Source organism: Bison bison, unplaced genomic scaffold (assembly GCF_000754665.1).
Source record: "Bison bison bison isolate TAMUID 2011002044 unplaced genomic scaffold, Bison_UMD1.0 scf7180017864307, whole genome shotgun sequence".
In the NCBI taxonomy this organism is placed as follows: Eukaryota; Metazoa; Chordata; class Mammalia; order Artiodactyla; family Bovidae; genus Bison; species Bison bison.
This window is the reverse complement of record NW_011494879.1, coordinates 393,357-409,176: the sequence shown is the minus strand read 5'-3', so window position 1 is coordinate 409,176 and position 15,820 is coordinate 393,357. Positions and strand designations below refer to the sequence as shown.

Below are 15,820 nucleotides of genomic sequence, written 5' to 3'. Positions count from 1 at the left end.
ATATCCAAATGTATTCATTGTAGGTAGATCCAAGCATTTGATTACTTCATTGTGTTGTTCAGTGTAATGGTGCCAAGGTATTTACTTATTAAAATGTATGACATATAGAACTTTTCCTTATTTTCTGTTTTAGAGAATTATTTAGGGGGAGTTTGATTGTTTTTTCTATGTGTGTAGGTTGATTGTATTTCATTTCGGGATAGTAAAGGGGATGTCACAAAATATTTTTTATAAAAGGAAAAGGGTGCTATTAGCAGCAAGCACGCTTAGCACTCACCAGAAGAAACCAGGGCTGGCTCCTTGGAGATTTGGATGATTTCAAGGCTGCTGTGGCAGAAACAGAAGAAAAGCCTGCAGGAACATCTTTTTGGGGCAAAAGTAAAAAAAAATTGCCCAAAAGAGTCACAGGGAGGGACTTCCCTGGTGGGGCAGTGGTAAAGAATCTGCCTTCCAATGCAGGGGATGCAGGTTCAATCCCTGGACAGGGAACTAAGATTCGACATGCTGCAGGGCAACTAAGCCTGTGCGCTGCAACTAGAGAAGCCCATGTGCTGCAATAAAGACCCAGCACAACCCCCCCAAAAAAAGAGAGAGAGAGAGAATCACAGGAACTGCTAAAAGGACACAGGAGTCTACTGGCCAAATCTTGGATAATTTGACCATCGAAATAAATAACAATAGTAAAGGATTGCAATCCATTCAATAAAATAAAATTTCACAAGTCCACACTAATATGCTGCTGCTGCTGCTAAGTCGCTTCAGTCATGTCCAATTCTGTGCGACCCTATCAACCGCAGCCCACCATGCTCCGCCATCCCTGGGATTCTCCAGGCAAAAACACTGGAGTGGGTTGCCATTTCTTTCTCCAATGCATGAAAGTGAAAAGTGAAAGTGAAGTCGCTCAGTCCTGTCCGACTCTTAGCAACCCCATGGACTGCAGCCTACCAGGCTCCTCCATCCATGGGATTTTCCAGGCGAGAGTACTGGAGTGGGTTGCCATTACCTTCTCCAATAGGCTCCATACATAGTTAAATAAATGAAAAGGTCAAGTTCTTCCCTACAGTAGGAACTCCACTAACAAGTGTTAAAGGAATGATGGAATTAGATAACCACCATCTGGCAACCATCACAATAACTGATTCAAGCAAGGATCATTAACAGAGGTTAAAACTAGATTTGAAAGTTTGAGGAGTAATAGCATAGTAGGTAGTCTTAAAGCATCTTCCCACAAGATACATTATTAGAAAGGGGGAAAAGAGTAAATTTTCAGTGGAAATCTGGCAGACACTGCCTTAACCAAACGACTGAAGTTAACATCACCAGTAATAAGACACGCTGACATCATGCACCCCCAGAGATGATACCCCTGCGAAAAACATAGCACTGCTTCTGCACTGGTCCTGCTGAACATGCATATCTCCAGTTTAACCACGAGGAAGCCCTAGACAAAGCCAGATGGAGGGGCAGCCTGCTTACTAACTAACCTGCACTCGTCAAAAATGCCTATGTCATGAAACACACAGAGAGACAAAGAAGCTCTTTCAGCTTCCAGGAGGCCAACCAGATATGACAAAGAGATGGAACGTGCGAAGAGGGAACTTTCTAGTGCTACACAACAGTGGGACGATGGTCCAAACCCGCGTAAATTCTGGATGTGATTAGACTAGCTGATAGTGTCGGTTTAATATTCATTTCACAATGTTGATCATTACACTGTGGTCATGTAAGAAAACACTCTTTTATTGAGGAAAGTCATGCAGAAGAGTTTAGGGATAAAGGGACATCAGATATGCAACTTCTTCTCAAAGAGGAGAGGGAGAGAGAGGGAACGTAAATGTGGAAAAATGTTAATATTTGGGATCGAGTGAAGGATGTATGAAAATTCTTTATATCGTTCTTACAATTTTCCAGTAAGCCTGAAATTCATCAAAATAAGACACTGAACAAAAATAGAAAGGTGCCATTAGGTCCAAGAGGGTAGAGAAACACTGTTGTTAGATCCATCTCAGCCAAAGAAATGCTTGTATCTTACTCTTCTGACGCTTCTAGAAAATGTAGGGGGTAGTTTCAGAAGGAGGGGGGAAGCAGGGGGCCATGTCTGGGTGACAGGAAAGGACAAGAGAGTGATTTTATTAACGAGGCCAGAGAATTCGATTACAGCCCCTTTCTAAACACGAATCTCTCCTTTGCCTCTCCTTTCATTAGGCCTCCTCCAAGAAGCAATTACACAGAAAGGAAGTGGAGCGAAAGAGCAGGAGAGATTTTTTTTTTTTTTTTCGTTTCTTTGGCGATGAGGAAAGAAGGTACAGGCAAGAGCAATTTTCATAATTTCCCTTTGAAACAGGCTCTGAAGTCAAGACTGACTCCACCATTTTCTTGTAGAAAATTAGACATCTCGACTCAAGTGATGAAGGGGACATCACCCAGAACTTTTGCAGAAAGAAATGAAAGGACAGAAATTGAAGGGTGAGAGATGACCTTTTACTCGCTTTGGGAAGCAGGGTTTTCTTGACCTTTAAAATGGACTCCCAGAAAAATGTTTACCTCTTTCACTTTTTTTTTTTTTTTTTCTGTAAAGCTTGCCATTAGAGGGGAAAAAAAAAACACATTAAGGCAATGGCGCTCTAATGATCACATGCATCGCAAAATTTCACATAACGGATCAGTATTGCAAAGCAGCAAGATTATAACAGTTGTGATTTAAAACACTAAATGCACCGGGGGGCCGATTGAAGTTTAGAAAATTAAACAATAGAGCTTCCACTCTTAAACAGCATGAATGCGCAGGGCTGTCTTGGGAGGGGGAGGGGTGGTGGGGAAGCTAAAGGGAAAAAGAAAGTTAAGCCAAGCTGGGATGCCATTCTGTCAAAGAGAAATCTTAGCTCTTTTCCTCTCCTAAATGATCTATCATTGAATAATGAGATAATTAGTCTCAAGACTAGATTTTTCATTAAAAATTAAAACAAGACCATTTCCACAGTTCCCATAAGCCAGAAACACCCAAAATGCTTTATCTAACTAAGCATTCCTGGTTCCAGCTTAAATTTCCATCTGAAGACTGCAAAACCTTTTTCAGCGTTCATTTATTTCAAATGCCTGTGGATCCTCTTTGTGCTGGATTTGGGGGAGATGGAGATGAACGTAACCAGGTTCCAGCTCCCCGGGGTCCCTAGTCTAACAGGGGCAGCAGATAAGTTGAGGTCCATTCACCAAGGGGTACAGGGTTCTCATAGCATTCCTCTGGTCTACTGAGGCGAGGAAACCGAGGCTCAGAGGGACTGACTTACCCAAGGTACATACGGAGAAAGTGATGAAAGAAGAGTTTTAAGCTAGTTCCATACTGACCCCAAACCTTTGCCTCATTCTCAACCAGGAACACTGAAAGAAAACGCTGAGTTTGGGGGGTCCTATCACTGAGGTAGAATTGAGGCTCAGAGGAACGGTCCCTGGGTCAAGGCAGCAGGCGAGGGGGCAGGGAAGGGGAAAAGACTTAGCAGAAAAAGTCTTCATAGGTTTGTTGACATCACCTCCGACACAAGGAAACTTAGTAAGAATTTGTCGAGTAGACAAGCTTAAGAAGGGAATCCCCAGCCAAAGAAATACAAGGGGCGAGAGCCTGGGCAGGTGTGAATCTTTCTGAATGGGCATTGGAGGGAACCAACAGGAAGGATGTCTTGGCTTAGCCAATATTTGCCCAGACCACAGGATGACTCTGGAAGGAAGGTGCAGACAGGGCTTTAGTCACTATCCTTGGAGGGGGCGGGTGCAGGTAAGGGGACTGTCGCTGCCCTGGGGGCCGGGGGCGGGGCTCAGCCAGCATTGAAGGGCAGGTCCAGAAGCAACTGTAGGTCCACCTTCATCAGCTGCACTTCACACCCCAGGCTACAATGAGCTGGCATTAGCAAGAAGATGATTGGCTACATAAGGCCGACTGAGACCCGGGCAGCAAAAATTTGTGCAGAACGTTAACCCCAGCGGGGATTTTCATGGATGTCCAGAAAAGCCACACTCACGGAATCATAGAAGATTCAAACTGGAAGGGACCCAGAGATGCTGTACAATCATCTCCTCTTGCAGAGGAAGCACAGAAGCCTCGGGGATGAGGAGACAGATGATTTGGCCAGATTCCCAGAACCAGTTAAGGGGTGGCACCAGGATATGACACCAAAAGCACAAGTAACAGAAGCAGTAATCAACAAGTGAAAAGATAGCACGCTAAAAAGCTTCTGCACAGCAGAAAAAATAATAATAAAATGAAAAGGCAGCCTAGGAAATGGGAGAAGACATTTGCATACCATATATCAGATGAGGGGTGAATATCCAAATTATATAAGGAACTCATAGAACTCAATAGCAAAAAAAAAAAAAAAAAAACAACCCAAATAATCCAACTTTAAAATGGACAGAGGATTTGAACAGACATTTTCCCAAACAAATGATATACACATGGCCAAGAGAAATATGAGAAGCTGCTCAGCATCACTAATCATCAAGGAAATACAAATCGAAACCACAATGAGAGGCCACCTCACACTTCTGGGTGAGAATGTAAGTTGAGAGTCACTACGGAAAATAGTATAGAGGTTCCTCAAAAAATTTAAAAAAGAACTACCATATGATTCAGCTATCCCACTCCTGAGTATATATCTGAATGAATTAGAATCAGTATCTCAAAAGGTTATATGCATCACCATGCTCACTGTAGCATTATTCACAATAACCAACACATGAAAACAGCCTTAAAGGTCATTCAATGAGTGAACAGAGAAAGAAAATCTGATATACAGGTATAGATATGTATCCTTGTTTGAGTTTTGTATGTATTCACACACCCCCCAAACACATAGAGGAATACTGTTCAGCCACGAAAAAGAAGGTAATCCTTCTATTTGCAACAAACCTGGATGGACCTTGAGGGCATTATGCTAAGTGAGATAATACAAATATTGTGTTATCTCATTTAGATAGTGAGAAAGACAAATATTGGATGATGTCACTTAAATGTGGAATATTTTAAAAAGTCAAATTTACAGAAACAGAGAATAAAATAATGGTTGCCAAGGGCTGGGGGATGAGGAAAATGGGCAGATGTTGGTCAAAAGGAGCAAACTTCCAGTTATAAGATGAGTCAGTTCTGGGGAGCGAATGTACAGAGTGGTGACTATAGTTAACAGTACTGTATTATATACCTGAAAATTACTAGGAGAGTAGATATTAAATACTCTCACCACAAAAAAAAAATCGTAATTATGGGAGATGATGGATATGCTAACTAACATTGTGGCCATCATTTCACAATATATATGTGGACCAAATCATCGTGTCATACATCTTAAACTTACACAATGTTATATGTCAATTACATCTCAATAAAGCTGGAGGGGGGAAGAAAAATAAAGAGGGGAGCCAGGAATTGAGCCCAGGTGTCGTGACTCTGGTCCAACATCTCATCCCACATTAAGGGATCACATAGGAGCGTTTCCTGATGTCCTCCATTTCCCCAAGCCATTACTCTGGCTCCCATAACACCTTGCACTTAATTCCATCACAGTCTTTATCAGCTTGGACCATCTATCTCCTCTATTAAGCAGAACCCTCCCTTTTAAGCAGAGACCCTCAACTTTCAGCTTTGACTCTCCAGTCGACCAGTGCTGGACCCATAAAAGAGAATCAGTAAAAATTTGTTCATTAAAGGAAGCTGGGACAGTCAGAAGACATAGGTCTCAGTCATGGCTACACATACCTGTAAGCCATGTGACTCTGAGCAAGTTACTTACCTCTCTGATTTTCAGCTCCCTCATCAATAAGATGATGAATAAGAACATGATGCAGTGGAAAGAAAATGAGATCTGGACCCCAAAAAACGTCTGAATGAATGAATGAGTGATCACTCTTCTATACCAGAAATCACAAAGGCAAGGATACATCTAACTTGTTTTGTATCCCCAGCATACTTGGCTGGTCTCAGAAAATGTTTGAAGTAAACCAAGTCAGAGATCTGAGGGCACTAAACAGTTGTAGAGTCAGGGTACAACCATGACCAAGTACCTTCAATTCTGAATCTCTATTTTCTCATCTGTAAATTGGAGGTAGTGATACCTCCCCAAATTGAGTGAGGAGGAAGAAAGATCAGGTCTATAAAAGGCACTTGGTAAACAGCAAAGCCCTGCACAGACACCAGCTTTCTCCTGGGCTATTCACAAGGACTTCCTAGTGAGCACGACCTAAGGATGTTCATCCAGAGAGGAGCAGCATCTTGAGTTTCGGATGATACTATTTCTCCAATAAACAAACTGAGCTGTTAAGTGAGGGGGCACAAGAACAGCAGGACAGATCTAAGCAGGAGGTGAAGTTCTATTCTGGGCAACAAAGAAAATAAAACTTGAAGCAGATGGGGAGGTGAAGACAAGGCTCCTACAGAGTCTCTGCCAGCAGCCCTGAATCATCTGCCTTCTTCTGACAGCTGGAGTCCCCTGGCTTCCATCTCTCATCTCACTAGTTACACACGACCCTGGGCCACTGCTTCAGCCTCCCAGGATGCCATGCTGCACCAGCAGAAGGCATTCTGATCCCTGTGTCAGCTCTCAAGGTTGCTGAGGATGCATGAGACCTCTGGATGTGAGTGGGGGTTGGGACATCACAGGGGCATCACCGACCACCTGACGCCCTCACTGGCTGGCATCACTTTGGTGAGTTCTTCATGGCTCAAGTCAGGCCTGCCCTCCTGTGAAGCTGACAGGCTGGGTCATGCTGATACCCTTGGCTGCAGGGAAGCTAACTTTTGATGACTAAAGTCACAAGAGATGAAACTTTTAAACCAGAGTGTCTGCACATTAATCTGAAGTTCAATTTAGCAAATATACTTGAGTTCCAGCTGTGTGCAGGCCCCGGGATAGGCAACAGGCACACAAAGGTAAATAAGATGAATCCAGTTACTCACTGCTCTTGTGGTCCTTAGAGCAGGAGAGAAAAATAATTAGACGGGTGGTCACTAAGCAGTGTGACAGGCGTAAGGACCATGAAAAGGAGGAAAACAAAAGTACACCCACAGCTGTGGGGGCACAGAGCAGGCTTTATAGAGAAGGTAAAAGATGAGCAGGGGTCTGAAGAACTAGCAAAACATGTCAGGTGAAAGAAGGCAGCCTTGGAGGTGAGAGCAAGTGTTCCAGGCGCAGGGAGAACAGAGGAAGCAGAGGCTACGGTGCTGCTGAGGGCATACAAAAGTTGAATATGGGACTTTCCTGATGGTCCAGTGGTTAAGAATCTGCCTGCCAATGCAGGAGACACAGGTTCCACATCTGATCCAGGAAGATTCCACATGCCGCAGGGCAATTAAGCCGGTGCACAACTACTTAAGTCAGCCTGTCCTGAGCCCAAGCTCTGCAACAACAGAAGCCACCTCAATGAGAAGCCCACACACCACAACTAGAGAGCAGCCGCTGCTCACCGCATCTAGAGAAAGCCTGCGTGCAGCCACAAAGACCCAGCGCAGCCAAAAATAAACGAGTCATTTTTGTTTTAAAGTCAAATACAGAGGAGACCGGGGAAGAGGTCAGAAATGGTGCGAGCTAAGGCTGCAGAGGTGGGAGGGGCTCTACATGGCAGGTGCAGGAGTTCAAGCTTCATCCTCTGGGTAAACCATCAGGTCGCCCAAAGTCAGCCATATCAGCATCTCGTGTGTATGAAGGGAAATGATTCAAGTCATCAACTCGCCAGAAGGTTCTTTGATAAGCGTGGAATCAGGACAAGGAATATAAGCTCCACATTGCAGGTTTTCTTTCCGCCTTGACTCTGACCCACTTACAACTCCACATTTTCAGAGTTCCTAAACCCAGCGGAGAACATTGTTCTCTGGGGGATTTTTTTGCAAAGAATGCATTTCATTCAGCCTCAAGGAGCTGAATCAATAAAAACTAACTGAGGATGGAGCCAGAGAGGAAAATGGAAGGACCCCATATTCTCTGGCTCCCTCCAAGAAACTGCAAAACATTATTGAACAGGTTTGGGGGCTTGATTTGCTGAAAAATTCTTCTGCGACGAAATGCAAACTCCTTTGCCATAATAAATGCTGTTGTGATAACAAAACTGTACTTTTCTCAAATACCCAGATGGAAGACCATATGCAAAATAAACTCCAAGGATTTTTTTTTTTTATTGGCCATCTGCGCAAATTGGAAAGAAAGCCAGCATCCTCCTCTAGACATCCCAAAAATTTCCACTGAGAATCCTACTTTCTTCTGTCTACTGCCGCCTGCTGATGGTATTTGGGTACCACTTTTGCAAACGGATTGCAGGGCGGGGCTGGGCAGGGGGAGGTGTGGGTCTCCCCTCCCTCTTGAACAAAGTTAATTTAATCCTAATTAGTGGGATAAATAAAATACCCACAAATTGCCAGGTTTTAGAAGGCTTTACAACTACTCATACCTCTTCCTGTTGTTGGCAGGAATTCCAAAGCAACACCCCACACACACTCACACCTCTCAGGACTCACTTCCAAGGCTCTGCGAAGACACTGTGAGACAGCCTCACAATTAAGTGTGCAGTTAATGAAGCCTCATGTTTGACTCTACATGTCACAAATGTAAGTGTGCGTGCATGCATGCTAAGTCACTTCAGTCATGTCCCACTCTCTGTGACCCTGTAGATTGTAGCCCGCCAGGCTCCTCTGTCCATGGGATTCTCCAGGCAAGAATACTGAGTGGGTTGCCATGCCCTCCTCCAGGGGATCTTCCTGACCAAGGGATTGAACATAGGTCTCCTGCATTGGTAGCCGGGTCCTTGACCATAGAGCCACCTGGGAAGCCCCAAATGTAAGTGTACATACCCTTTAACACAGCAATACCATGTTGAGATTTCTATTTGAAGGAAATGCTGGTGCAGGTGTCTAAAAATACCTGTAGGAGGGTGTTTCCCTCAGGTTGAACCAAAAAATATGAGAATTACATCATAGTCATCAACAGGGGAGTGCTTTTAAAAGTTAGGGTGTATTCGTACAATGGTATACTATGTGGTAGGGACATGGAAAGATGCCTCAAACATATTCAGTGGGGAAAAGGCGGGCTAGAGAAGAGAATAATCCTGTGTGTTAAAGAAACAAGGCTGTGCGTGTTACAGTGTATGTTTATACACAGGAAAAGCTGGAAGGTTACATACTACTTATCCAGTAATTTCTGAGGGTAGGGACATTTTTCCACTTTTAATTTATATATCTTATATTATTTGAATTCTTAATATGAATACATTGCTTTGTGTTAAAACAGATATTAAAATAAGAATGCTAGGAGTTTTATCAGGTTTGCAACCAAAAAAGCATTTCATCATCAAATATTCATTGAATGCCAACATCATTCTGAAGTTATAGAGGCACTTCCCCACACAGCAGCAGATGGAGAAATGGGACTGAAAAGAGGAGGGACTTGCCTGGGACCATGTAAGGAATAAGTGACCACGAGGCCAGGGCTTTGCAGTAAACAGCAATTGGCGGGGGGTGGGGCAGGAGGCGGTTATAGTCTTACTCTGCCTGTGCCAGACCCTGATTCAGCAGATTCTAAATCTGTGCTATTTTAGAAGACAAAGAAATCCTTCTTTATATTAGACAACAATCCTCGTCTAAACACCTTTAACTTCTCCCACCTGAAACAACCAAAAAAATGGAGAAAATACATTAAACAGTGATTTTCAAGGCACTGGGACACCAAGCAACAAAGAACAGTGATTCCTGAGAGACGGGCATCAAACGACATGATTGTCTCCATTTATTATCTTGTGAGAGATTCTGAGCTGTAGCACAGAAAGAGAGAGAGAACTCCAGTGGAGTCCAGTGGACAATCTGAGTCGAGGAAATGAAACTATGAGTCAGGGAAATTAAGGCAGCCAGAGTTCTCAGGGAAGAGTACTAGAGAGACTTCTGCACAAAGAGAGATCCACCGAGATCTGGGGGTCCACCGAGGGTCTCCCTTGTATATTTAGCTGAGTACAGATCAGTGCGTGCAAGACTGGGGACCACCTGAGACTGAGGGAAGAGGATTCGAGGCAACAGTGCCTGGAACCACACAGAATCTGCAATAGTGTCTGTTTTTACCTACCAGACTGGAAAACACCATGATGCACAGAGTACTGAGTGGAGTCCACATAGGATTCTTGCCTCAGTGGTGAGGAATAACTAGCCTGAGACAGAGCACTACTCCAGTCCTGCCTAGCAGACTTTGAAAACAAGACTCCAAACCTATTTCCATCTAACTTACTTGGATCCCACAACAAAGTTCAAGAATATTTATGAGAATACAAAAGTATTCAACATCCCAATAAGTTAAGATTCACCACATCTGGTATCCAGCTAAAAGTTATCAGGCACAAAAAGAGGCAAGGAAATATGAGTCATAATGCGAAGAAAACCAAAGGAAACAGGAGAAAAAGGACACATTATATACAGAAGATCAAAGATAAAAATGAAAAAAGAGTTCTTGTCAGAAGCAATACAAGCAAGAAGACAGAGTAATATACTAAAAGCACTGAAAGAAAAAAATGTCAACCAAGAATTCTATACCTAGAGAAAATCTTTCAAAGTCAAAAGCAAAATAAACTTTAACATTTAAGGATTCATCACCAAAAGATTCCTTAACACAAAAAGTACTAAGGGAAACTCTTTAGTATAATTAGACTAAAGAAGAATTATACAAACAGAAATGTGAATCAACAAACTCCGATACTTTGGCCACCTGATGCGAAGAACTGACTCATTTGAACAGACCCTGATGCTGGGAAAAATTGAAGGCAGGAGGAGAAGGGGATGACAGAGGACGAGATGGTTGGATGGCATCACCGACTCAACGGACATGAATTTGAGTAAACTCCAGGAATTGGCAATGGACAGGGAGCCCTGGCGTGCTGCAGTCCATGGGGTCACAAAGAGTTGGACACAACTGAGTGACTGAACTGAACTGAGTATAAAGGAATAAAAACCACTTGAAATGGTAACCATATGAATACATATATTATTTTCTTGTTGTTATTTAAATCTCTCTAAAATAAAATAGATTGTTTAAACAAAAATAATAATAATTTATTGTTGGGTCTATAATATATGTATAAAAGTAAAATATATGACATTAAAGCATAAAAGCCAGGAATAGGAAGATGGGAGCATGGTATTGTTCTTATACTATAAGTAAAATGACATAGTAGCATTTAAAAAATAGATTGTCATAAGTTAAAGGTACATATCATAAATCCTAAAGGAACCACCAAAAAAAAAAAAAAAAACCAATTAAAACTACAAAGCTAACAAAGGAAGTAAATAAAACTGATAAATTTCTACCCACACTGATGAGGAAAAAGAAAGAACATAGATTACAAATGTTAGGAATTGGAAAACTGACATCAGTAAAAATTCTGCAGATAGTTAAAGGATAAAAGGTAATATTATGATGACTTTATGACAATAAAAGCAAAAACAGGAAAAAAAGGACAAATTCCTTGAAAGATACAAACTGTCAATGCTTATTCAAGAGTAGATAATATGAATAGCCTATGTCTGTTAAAGAAATTGATTTTAAAAGGTTAAACAAAGCATGCATTCCTAAGGCAAATTCTACTTCATCATGACATATTATCCTTTTTATATATGATTGGCTTTGACTTATTGAAATTTCATTTGGTATGTCTGAATCTATATTCATGAGGAATATTGGTCTGTCGTTTTAGTTTTTCTTTTTAGCAACATCTTTGTTTGACAGTGAGGTATTGGCTTAAAGACTGAGACATACATTGATAGAATAGAATAGAGAATTCAGAAATACACCCACACATACTTGAGCAACTATTTTCAACGTGAGTGCAAAAGCAATGGGGGGAAAGGTTAGCATTCTCATCAAATGTTTCTGAAGCTGTTGGATATCTCATGTTAGAAAAAAGTGAACCCATATCTCACATCATATTAAAAAAAAAAACTAACTCAAAACAAATCATAGACCTAAACTTAAAACTACAAACTTGGAGACAGAAACATAAGAGAATATCTTTGTGAACTTAGGTTAGGTAAAGATTCCTGCTACATGACACCAAAAGTATGATCCATAAAGGAAAAAGTCAATCAATTGATTCATCAGATTTTAGAACTCGCTCTTCAAAAGATACTGTTACAAGGATGAAAAGACAAGGCACAAACCGAGAGAAAATATTTGTAATTGGTATAGCTGATAAACACACGTGTTCAAAATACACAAAGAACTTTCAAAATGCAATAGCAAAAATAACTCAGTTCTTAAAATGAGTGAAAGATGTGAATAGATATTTCATCAAAGTATACATTTGGATGACAAATAAGCACACAAACAGATGCACAGAATCATTAATAATTAGGGAAATACAAATTAAAACTAATGAGAAACCACTGCACACCTGTCAGGATGGCTGAAATTAAAAAGAATGACTATTACCAAGTGTTTGCAAGGATGTGGAAGAATTAGAATTATCATATGTTGCTCTTGGGAATACAAAATGGCACAACCTTCTTTGGAAAACAATTGGTAATTTCTTTAAAATTAAATGGACACCTACTCTGTGATCCAGACATTCTATTTCTAACCTTTTATTCAAAAGAAATCATATGTCTACACAAACACTTATACAGGAATGTTCATAGAATATTTATTTGTAACATTCTGTAACATCCAAAACCTGGAATCAATAAAAATATTCAGCAGCAATTGAAGGTATAAACAAACTGTGGTAAATACATTTAATAGAATACTCGTTACTAACAAGAGGGCTTCCCTGGTGGCTCAGATGGTAAAGAATCTGCCTGCATTGCAGGGGAGCCAGGTTTGATCCCTGGGTCAGGAAGACCTCCTGGAGAAGGAAATGGCTACCCACTCCAGTATTCTTGCCTGGAGAATTCCATGGACAGAGCAGCCTGGTGGGCTACCATTCATGGGGTTGCAAAGAGTCAGACATGACTGAGGACCTAACACTTTAACTAATAAGGAATTAATTACTGATGAAACTACAACATGATGAATCTCAAAATAATTAGGTTGAGTGAAAAAAAGCCAGACTCTCCCACCCCCAAAACACATACAGAAAAGTATCTCTGTATGATTCCATTTACAGAAAATTCTAGAAAGTACAAACTAATCCTGACTGAAAATACATCCACGGTTGCCTGGCGATGGGAGGTAGAGAGCAGGGAGGAGAAGAACGAAAGGATTACAGTGGAACATGACAAAACAGTTTGGGGTGATGGATATGTTCATTAGCTTGGTTGTGATGATGGTTTTACACATTTTTACATATATCAAAACATATCAAACTGTACACTTTAAATATTTGCAGCTTAACTGTACCTTAATTAGGGCTGTTGTTTCTGTTTTTAAAGTATGAGACAAATAGGCTATCTGCACAGTCTCAAAATATCTCCCCACAAGATACTTAATGATTACAAAGGAAAAATCGTATCTGTACAGGAGAGAAACTTAGTAGATACTACCTTAACTAAGTGATCAAAATTAACATCACCAGAATTAAGACATCTTGACATCCTGTGTCTGCTAACAGACTGTATTGAGAAGGTCATAACATTACAAAGATGCCAAGGTAATTCAACGTGGAAAATGAAAATCCTTTCAGCAAAGAATGATGAAGCAACTGAATATCCATATGGGAAAAGTAAACTTCAATTTTAATATCATGCTGTACATAAAAACTAACTTGAAATGGATCACAGGCATAAATGTAAGACTAAAAGTATAAAGCTTCTAGAAAAAACAACAAAGTTTTCACAACCTTTAGTTAGGCAAGAGTGTCTTAGGCATCACACAAGAAGCACAAACTATAAAAGAAAAGAACTGATACATTCAATGTTATAAAAATTAAAAACAGGGAGCTCAAGCCCGGTGCTCTGGGACAACCGAGAGGGACGGAATGGAGTGGGAGTTGGGAGGGAGGTTCAGGAGGGAGGGGACATATGCAACTGCGTGTGTGTTCAGTCATGCCTGACTCCTTGTGATCGCATGGACTGCAGCCTGCCAGGCTCCTCAGTCCGTGCGACTCTCCAGACAAGGATATTGGAGAGGGTTGCCACTTCCTCCTCCAGGGGATCTTCTCCACCCAGGGATTGAACCCACAACTCCTGCATCTCCTGCATTGACAGGTAGATTCTTTACCACTGAGCCACCTGGGAAACCTGGACATGTGTATACCTATGGTTGATTCGTGTTGATGTTTGGCAGAAACCAATACAATATTGTAAAGTGATTATCCCCCAATTAAAAACAAATAAATTTTAAAAATTAAAAATATTTGCTCTTCCAAAGACAGAATTAAAAAGTGAAAATTCAAGGTTAAGACTGAAAAGCCAAGTGTGAGAAAATATTCACAATATATTAATACACATCACAATACATATACAAAAGAGTTGTATAGAAAGAACCTACAACTTAAAAATAAAATGCTAACAAAACGAGCAGAAGTTTGAATACGCACTTAACCAAGGAAGATATTCACATGGCCCAAAAGCACAGTGCAAAGGGGAGGTGTAAATTAAAACCATAAGGAGATACAATTATACAATTGTATTAATATAATTATACAATTATACCTGAGTGTATAAAATTCAAAAGACTAACTATACCAAGTACTGGCAATGATGCAGAACAAAGGGAATTCACGCACTGCTGGAGAGAGTGTAGAGTGGTCCAGCCACTTTGGAAAACAATTTTGCGATTTCTCACAAAGTTAAACACACATATGCCATATGATCCTGCAATTCCACTCTTAGGTTTTACCCATGGGAAATGAAAACCTAGATCCACAAAATGACTTGTACATGATTAGTCATGGCAGCTTTATTTATAATATCTCCAAACTGGAAAAAACCCAGATGAACATCCATTGGTGAGTAGATAAACAAGTTGGGGTATATTCATCATGTAACTCTATTCAGCAATAAAAAATACTAACTACTGATTCAACAAACATGGACGAATCTCAAAACCATAATTCTCAAAAAAAAAAAAAGAGTACATACTGTGTGATCCCATTTATATAAATTTCTTGAACAGGCAATACTAATCTATAATGAGAATGCAGATCAGCAGTTACCTGGACTAGGGGTTGTGGGGACTGACAGAAAAAAGGCACAGAGGGACTTCTGGGGATGACAGCAATGCTCCTCTCACTTATCTGGTTTGGAAGACATAGTTGGTATCCCATTTAAACTCAGCCTTGCAGAATACTTAAATAATGAGTTGTAGAAATGGGACAGAAAGGTATTCCACATACTGACAATTGTCTGAGCAGATCAACATAAGTGGGAAGTTGAGGGGTAAGGATAGGGACCAGCCAAAATTTATTTTTTTAATTAACTGCAATTTGCGTACAACAACTGCTCCCATTTTAAGTTAATAATTTGAAGAATTTTAAGAAATGTCTACAAACCCATGTAACCACCATTCCAGAGAAAGGTGCTTTTTCAAAATTACCATTTCAAGTTTTTTTTTTAAGTGTTTGGATACGGAATGGGTCACTGGAAAATTGATTCTGGAACAAGTTCAAAACAGGACACTTAAAAGGTTTCCCCCTCCATTGGTCAGACCTACTCACTGACCTTGAAACAGAGCCTGACCTCCAATGTTTCACATCACGAGATGCCGGGGAGACCACACCTTTGGGATTCACCCGAACAGCCCCAGTCCGCTTGTGGGCTCAGCCGCCTGCTTCCGCTGTGTCTCCGTGGCTCTTCAAATGCCCTGACTCCATGATTTAGCTCCTGATAACCATCCTCAGGCCTGTCTCCTGGTGTCAGGACCCACTTCCTCAGTTT

At 41.0% G+C, this 15,820-nt stretch overlaps 1 protein-coding gene across 1 annotated transcript in view; it reads right to left on the bottom strand.

Annotated features, from left to right (window-relative positions):
• Positions 1 to 15,820, bottom strand: part of TTLL11 (tubulin tyrosine ligase-like family, member 11) — a 300,428-nt gene that overhangs the window by 193,692 nt on the left and 90,916 nt on the right. The gene's annotated exons all lie outside the window — the stretch shown is intronic.